This window comes from Oryctolagus cuniculus, chromosome 2 (assembly GCF_964237555.1).
Source record: "Oryctolagus cuniculus chromosome 2, mOryCun1.1, whole genome shotgun sequence".
Taxonomy (NCBI): domain Eukaryota; kingdom Metazoa; phylum Chordata; class Mammalia; order Lagomorpha; family Leporidae; genus Oryctolagus; species Oryctolagus cuniculus.
The window spans coordinates 20,959,514-20,967,206 of record NC_091433.1 but is presented as its reverse complement, the minus strand read 5'-3'; positions in this window follow the sequence as shown (position 1 = coordinate 20,967,206).

Below are 7,693 nucleotides of genomic sequence, written 5' to 3'. Positions count from 1 at the left end.
GTGTGTCTATTGTGGGGGATGGGAAGTTGTGGTATAGGATCAGAATTTCAGTTTTGCAAGTTGGCAAGAGTTCCAAAGACGGATTTTACAACAATGTGAGTGTATTTAACACTACTGAATTGTACTCTTAAAAAAAGAAAGATTTATTTACTTGAAAATTAGAGTTAGAGAGAGAGAGATCTTCCATCCACTGGTTCACTCCCTAGATGGCCGTAATGGCCAGGGCTAGGACAGGCTGAAGCCAGGAGCCAGGCACTTCTTCCAAGTCTCCCACGTGGGTGGCAGAGGCCCAAGGACTTGGGCCATCTTCTGCTGCTTTTCTCAGGCCATTAACAAGGAACTGGATTGGAAGTGGAGCATCTGGGACTCGAACTGGGGCTTATATGGGGTGCTAGTGTCACAGGCAGCAGCTTTAACAACTGGCCCCTGAACTGTACTCTTTAAAATGGTTAATATGGTAAAACTTATGTTATGTGTGTTTTACAATTAATAATAATAAGAAGAAACATGTGACTGATGAGAGAAGGGTAAAATCTAGGGTGCTCCTGGCCACCAGGAGGCTGGCTGCTGGCTCCTCCATTCAGCCCTGGTCAGGGAGCCGCGGTTTCAGCATTGAATGGGGCCACAGGGAGTCACCCCTGCACGTGCCGTGGGAGGTGGTTCTTGGAGAGGGGAGGCATGAGCAGAGTGGGCAGCCCCCAAAATAAACCCCCCACATTTTAAGACCTGCTCTAGATAGCAGCAATGTCCTGCTTCAAACAGAGGCACAAATCCATGGATCTTTTTAAATTGCTTGGTTTTTCTTGAAAATCACGGCTTTTGAATAGGCCATACATATGTATACCATACACAACATGCAAGGTGTGGAGTAAAAGTAGATTTCCTGCGACTGTGGCCCAGCCACTATGCCTCCTCTCTGGGGATCATTGCTGTCTTCCACCCTCCCAGAGCAAAGCAGATCCGCAGTGCCACCGCCCGACCCCCGCCGCGCTCTGAGCCCGTTGCTGGGACTCGGTTCCCTTGGACAGCTTCACACACCAGTAGAAGCAGCTGGGCCGCCCAATCCTATTTCCCTCTCCCTTCCCTCCTTCCTCTCTTCCTCCTCTTTTTTCTCCTCCTGTATTTCCTTTCTGGAGAAACATGCTTATTAAATCACAGGAAGGGGACCACAGAGAGCCCGTGGCCTCATGCATCTTCAGAAAGTCACCCCCGCCTCCCCTCGGCCACTCTGAATGTATTGCCTAAAGGTCATGCGCTGGAAGACTTTGCACAGTCCCTCACTGCCAGTAACAGAGGCGGGGCCTCTGTTGGAGGTGATGCGGGTCCGATGAGGGCACGAGGGTGGGAGTGCTCACAGCGGCCCTGTGAGAAGAGGCCAGGCCTGAGCCCACAGGCTCCTTTCTCTCCACCTGGGATGCCCTTGGTCGGGTTGCGATGCAGCCAGAAGGCCCTCACCAGATGCGGCTCCTTGACCTTGGACTTGCCAGCTTCCAGAACTGTGAGTCAACAACACTTCTATTCTTTACAAACTGCCCAGTCTGTTTTCAGTTACAGAAACAGCAAATAGGCCCAGCCAGCCTCTCCTTGTTTACTTTTTAAAATTTCAAGCAAAAATAAGGAGGCAAGTCCAGTGCAGCCCTGATGAGCCCCACGCACCGAGAGGCACTGATGATCAAGTTGCTGCAATATCTCCATTGCCTTGATTCATCTCAGAGTTCCTTGGCTGGTGTGTTTCAAGGCAAAGTCCCAGACGTCAGGTCACATCAGGTCATGTCACCCCTACGTTCATCAGTAGACAGCTATAAAACATGTCACTACTGTTTTTACAAACCCAGAGTCATGACTGCATCTAACAAAAATAAGAGTAATTCTTTGACAATGTCTTTTTTTTTTTTTTTTTGACAGGCAGAGTGGACAGTGAGAGAGAGAGAAAGGTCTTCCTTTTCCGTTGGTTCACCCCCTAAATGGACGCTGCAGCCGGCTCTCCACACTGATCTGAAGCCAGGAGCCAGGTGCTTTTCCTGGTCTCCCACGTGGGTGCAGGGGCCCAAGGACTTGGGCCATCTTCTACTGCCCTCCCAGGCCACAGCAGAGAGCTGGACTAGAAGAGCGGCAGCCAGGACTAGAACCAGTGCCCGTATGGGATGCCGGCACCACAGGCAGAGGATTAACCTACTGTGCCACAGCGCCAGCCCCAATATGGTTGTTTAAAAAATCCTCACATTTAGCATGTTTCCCCATTCTTTTTTATTTAATGACCTATGTATTTGAAAGGCAGAGTGACAGAGAGAGGGAGAAACAGAAAGACAGATTTTCCATCTACTGGTTCACTCCCCAAATGCCCCCAACAGCTGAGGCTGTTCCAAGCCAAGTCAGGAGCCAGGAACTCCACACAGGTCTCCCGCACGAGTGGCAGGGACCCAAGGCAGCCATCACCTGCTGCCTCCCAGGTACATTAGCAGCAGGGAGCTGGATGGGAAGTGGAGGAGCCGGGATTGGAACCGGCACCCTGATAGGGAAGGTGGGGATCGCACGTGGCAGCTGAACCCCACTGCAGCACAACGCCAGTCCCCCCTCCTCTCTTTTAATCTTCAGTACCCACCGCACCATCTTTATTTCCCAACACCAAGTCACAAGAGCATACAGCTGACCTGCAAATGTCACATGGTCGGCAAGTGTCTCTCCGTGTGGTTCCCTGCCCCTGCCCCCACTCCCAGCCCCCGCCCCTCCACATGCCCCGTATGGAAGTAAGCTCTGGGGGCGTGTGGGACTCCACGCGTTTGACAGGAACAGCTCCTGCTGGGCCTTTGTGCGTCGCATCAGAAGACACACAAGGTCGGTCCTCAGTGACATTAAGCTGACTGCCTGATCCCTCTGTGTCAAGTTCCTTCCAGTCTTTCATCTAATGTATTCATTCGCTGGCGATCCCTGTCGGAAACAATTATTTTGCTAGGAATTACAAAATGGTTGTTTTTTTTTTTTTTTATTTTCTAAATCTCTCGTTCCTTCCCCGTGTATCAGGCAGAATTCTTGTCTTACTTGTTAGCAGCCAAAGAGCTACTTTGTCCATAGGTCTTTGCTCTCAGTGGCCCAAGGCTATTTCTCAAACTGAAATTCACAAGATCTCACTCAGCACCAACGAGGGAAATCCCTGAAGTTGTGCCTTTGACTCCAAAAGCAAGTCGGAGAGGGGAGTTCTGAGAATGATTTCACCAGGTGACCTCGTTGGTGTGTGCCTGATTGTTCAAGAGGCCTGGTCGTTTAGAAAGGTAACCTCTAGAAGTCTTGCTTAGATCAGAAATCAAGAAGCAGGCAGAGTCACTGTGGGCAAGCTGCTGCCTGGGTCACCCGCATCTCTTAGCAGAATGCTGTTCTGAGTCCCTGCTAATCCACCTTCGATTCAGCTCTGTGCTAATGTGCCTGGGAGACAGCAGATGAGGGCCCAAGTGCTTGGGTTCTTGCACCCACGTGAGAGACCTGGATGGGATTCAGCTTCCTGACCTTGCATTGGCCCAGCCTCGGCTGTCATAGGCATTTGGGGGAATAAACAGTGGATGGAAGATTCTCTCTCTCTCTCTCTCTCTGCCTTTCAAATAAATGAATCTTAAAAAAAAAAAGACCCCAAAATCGATTGCATAATTTTACCACCATACCCTCTTTAATGAGGCTACCTCAAAAAGGTCATAGAATATGGAATTAAAAGATCTTTATTTTCATGCAAAAATTCTGAAATTTATGCAGCTTTTTCTTAATATGCATTTCCCATGAGCTTTTTGGAGGCCCCTGGCGTGCATAGATATGTATTTATCTGTAGCTATAACTGAGTATCCCGCACTGAGTTAGACCCCGAGAGAGGGCCAGGTCGGTGTGGGGACAATGACAGCCTGCTAAGAGTTCAGGGCAGATAACGGCCAGAACACCACGCTTCTGAAGCAATCTCTTCCCTTCAAAAAGGAAGATAAGAGCCAGGCTTCGAGGGGATCCACGTTTGAACAGTCCTCTTGTTCATGACCTCTGCTGGATTTGTCAGAGCGAGGCCCTCGCCCTCCCGGGCTGTCACACGGATGAGAGGAGCCGGCCAGGATCACCTTTGGCTGAAGGGAAACAAGTCTCAGATCATCGGCCCGGGGCCGTGCCCTCACTTCTACCTCTGCTGTCTCAGAGCCGCTGGCTTGGCGTTCGCCGGAGTGAAAGGCACATGTCATTTTCTATACACTTAGGTTTAAAAAAAAAAAAAGTCAATCTCAGAAACAAATCAATTCCAAAATTGATTTGTGAGGGTTGGAAGGGGTGGGTGAGAGCGTCAAGGCTATGAGATTCAGAATTTTTGAGCCAAAGGAGACTTCGGAGAGCTGCAAGTCAGTTCTCTCTTTGGCCACGTGGGGCTGAGAGTGATGGGGTGACTTCTCAGGATCCACGGCAAAGCTGGGACTACACTGGGTCCTTCCAGGAGAGCACCAGCTGCTCCTTCTTCACAAACTCCCCTCCATGGGAGCCTTGAAACTGGGTCTTTGCAGGAAATGATGAATTCTCCATCCTCCTGCCGCACAGGGTGGCAGGCAGAGGTCCCCAGGGCGGGGAGGGATGTGACTTGCGGAAGGCGGAAGCATCAGGCACTGAGGGCCTACTACGTGCCAGGCGCCCTGCCGGGCCTGTAATTCCCGCACGCTGCTCCGAGGATGAGTGAGTGCACCCTCCGTGCTCTGCGTGGGGCCGTGCAGCTGTTTCCCACAGAGAAGCTCATTTGGTTTTGTCGCTATTCAGCATGTTTTTCACGGCGGCTAATTCATCTCCTAATGGGGAGGCTCCACTCACTGTGCTTTTTAAGGAAGATTTTGGTGCCATCAGAATCCTCGCCAGATGAAACAGCAATCCTAGAGTCCCCAAGCATGTCATTCCCTTCCAGTGCAAAGTGGGAGGTGCGTGGAGCTGGGGGAGGAGCCCTGGCCTGTCTGTGCCACCCTGGCCTCAGAGGCCTCCCTAGGAGAGGCTTGGGTTAGCTTAGTAGTGTCCAAATGGGCTTACATCAAAAGCCTCTGCTTAGCAAAGTCTCTCCCAACACCGAAGTCCTTAATCAGTTGTCTCCTTTCTTAGTAAAAACAAATCACGTGTCCGTAACTGTAAGAGCTCTGGACCGGAATGATATGCCACAAGAAGCTGACGTGTGAGCCTCCAAGCGTGGAGGTTGTCAGCCCACACGACATAGGTACATGGATGGTTTCTTCCAGGCCATCAGAATATTAATATAATACATATAATATAATATAATATACAATATAATATAATAATATCCAAGCAGCTCTTGGATCTCCATTACCACTCCCATGGAACACCCTCCCTAACCCAACCCAAGAATCCCCAACGAGTCTAACCTGCACCATACCGGGGTGGGGTGGGGGTGAATCCAGGTTCTTATCTCCAATGCACAAAGGAGCAGACCCAGATAAAGGTTAGCAGATGAATGAGGTTCATTAGTGAAGTGAGGATAGAGAACGTGGGCCTGCTCTGGATTGAGTTGCGACCCACAAGATTATCAGTTCTGTTTTTATGTGATCTGGAAGCATGGGACTGGTGCTTGGGGTGTTTTCCTGAAAAGAACAGGGATTTTCAGAAATTTGGCAACTGCTAATTTTCTGGACCTTTGAGGAAGTCTTAGAAGTGTCATGGCAGGGCTGATGCTGTGGCACAGTGGGTTAAGCCACCATCTACACTGCCAGCATCACATATGGGTGCTAGTTCAAGTCCCAACTGCTCCACTTGCTATCCAGCTCCCTGCTAATGTACCTAGGAAAGCAGCGGAAGATGGTCTAAGTCCTTGGGCCCCTGCACCCATGTGAGAGATCTGGAGGAAGCTCCTGGCTTCAGCCTGGCCCAGCCCTGACCATTACAGCCATTTAGAGGATGAACCAGTGGATGGAAGATCTCTCTGTCTCTCCCTCTCTGTAACTGTGATTTTCAAATAAATAAATAAATCTTTAAAAAGGGAAAAAAGGAGTGTTATGGCATCAGGTACATGTTAGGAGTAGGAGTGTCACCCATGATAATTCTACCAGATGGGTTGCAGTAAGATTGATTAGAATGCTATAGGTCAGCATGGGGACACAGTCACCAGCCATGCTGGAAATTTCCACGGCACCGGTTCTAGGTGGCAGCCGTGGGAGGAGATTTAGAGGAGCGCTGGAGGAGGGTGTGATGATGCATTTCCTCCAGCTGTTTCTCTGATCCCTGTCTCCTTACCTACATCAGGCAGAGCCCCAGGATGCACCTGCTTGTTGGCAGTTGTCTGGAGAAATCCTCAAGGATGGGGGGGGGGGGTGTGGGTGGGACATTCACAGCATCTCCCAGAGTCTGCACACAAAGCCTCCCACTGTGAAAGCCACCACAAACTCCCATCCTCGATTGCTTGGCACTGCCCTCGGCGCTGGGATACATTCCCGGACAGGAGAGACACAGCTCCTTGAACTTGTGAGGGTGCGTTCTAACAGAAGACAGAAACAGGTAAGACACACAGCAGAGAGGGGTGTCATGCAGTACTACAGAATAATATTCACTATAAATAAATGCGCGGTCTACACGGTGCGAGAAGAGGGTAAGGGGATCAGGAGTGGCAGTTTCAAGGTCAAAGGTGTTGCAGGTTTAAACGTGGTCATTAGCGGAGTCTCTTGAGATAAGACTTGGAGGAGGCAATGGGAGGAGCCATGGGGAAGGCCAGTGGGGGAGAGGTCCAGACGGGGAGAACCAACTCCTTGAGCAGGGAACATGTGCAAGCTGGATGTGACTCTGGAGTAGGCAGGAGGCCATTGTGCCTGGAGCAGACGGAACCTGAGAGCCCTGTGGTCCAAGAAGGTACGGGTCAGACCATGGAGGATCTCCTGGGCCACCGGCTTTTCTTACAAGGGCATTGGGAGACACTGGAGGCTTCTGAGAAGAGGGCCACAGTCTGCCTTTTGCCCTAACACGGTCACTTTGACTTCTGTACGGAGAACAGACTGTGGCGGGGTATACCAGTTATCTGACCTATGCAACAAATTACTGCATTAGCTGCATAAAACCATGCAAGTAAAGTATCCCAGTTTCCAGGATCGGTACTGGGGCTGGGTTTGCTGGATCCTCGACTCAAGGTCTTATCAGACTGAAATCAAGTCGTGGCTGGAAGTACAACAACCTCACCCAGGGCCTGGGGTCTTCTCCTAAGCTCCTTGGTTGTTGGCAGAACTCATGTCCTTGTGGGTTGTAGGACTGAGGTCTGCCTTCTGGCCAGCTGTTGGCTGTGGGTGGCTCTCAGACCCTAGGGGCCATTCTAAGGTCCTTGCAGTGTTAACAAGGCTGTTCTGTCTTCAAGGCGAGCAGGAGAACCCCTCTGATGCTTCAAATCTCTTCCCTCAGGAAGGACCCTGCCCTTGGAAGGGTTCATCCTATTGGTAAGGACCAACCAAGACATCCCCCAAAAGCCACCTGGTGAGTGAGCTAATGGCGGGCTTGCTGTCCATCCTATGTCCAAGCCCCGCCCACACCCAGGGGCGGGGAGTGTGTACAGGGCCACCTTGGACTTCTGTCTACCCCTGGTGGCAAGGGCAGAAGCAGAGCTCCGTCTGAAGGCCATGGTCACCATGCAGACAAGAGGAGACAGTGCAGGTCTGAGAAGGCTTGGCGGCTGGGTGAGTGTGGATGGTAGAGCCGGCCGGGTTCCCGC